The sequence below is a fragment of the Carlito syrichta genome, unplaced genomic scaffold (assembly GCF_000164805.1).
Source record: "Carlito syrichta isolate Samal-C Ts95f unplaced genomic scaffold, Tarsius_syrichta-2.0.1 Scaffold153660, whole genome shotgun sequence".
Taxonomy (NCBI): Eukaryota; Metazoa; Chordata; class Mammalia; order Primates; family Tarsiidae; genus Carlito; species Carlito syrichta.
Genome location: NW_007097756.1, coordinates 19,327 through 19,839, shown reverse-complemented (window position 1 = coordinate 19,839; position 513 = coordinate 19,327). Strand labels below are relative to the sequence as shown.

The window sequence follows — 513 nt, the reverse complement described above, 5'->3', positions numbered from 1 at the left end:
AGCAGCGGCCACTGCACTCCAGTCTGGGCGACAGAGTGAGACTCCAACTAAAAAAAACAAAAACAAAAACCAAGTAGCTGGGACTACAGGCTCATGCCACCATACCCAGCTAATTTTATGATTTATTGTAGAGACAAGGTTTTGTCAATTTGCCCAGGCTAGTCTCGAACCCCTTGGTCAGGCAGTCCTCTCGAATCAGCCTCCCAAAGTGCTGGGATTACAGGCGTGATCCACCATGACCAGCCAGAGGACATTAATTTGATGGAATGTTACATCAGCACCAAAAATGACATTTACAAATAATTTTCTTTTATTTTTTTTGAGTCAGGGTCTCACTCTGTCACCCAGACTGGAGTGCATTGGCACGCACCATCATGGCTCACTGCAGTCTTGACCTCCAGTGATCCTTTCACCTCAGTCTCCTGAGTAGCTGGGAATACAGGTGCTCGCCACCAAACCTGGCTAATGTTTTTTTTTTTTTTTTTTTGAGTTGGAGTCTCACTCTGTCGCCCA

The 513-nt window shown here is 45.8% G+C and overlaps 1 protein-coding gene across 1 annotated transcript in view; it reads right to left on the bottom strand.

Moving 5' to 3' along the window:
• Window positions 1–513, bottom strand: part of CD4 (CD4 molecule) — a gene marked incomplete at its 3' end in the record, with an annotated part of 16,026 nt that overhangs the window by 6,872 nt on the left and 8,641 nt on the right. The window lies entirely within an intron of this gene.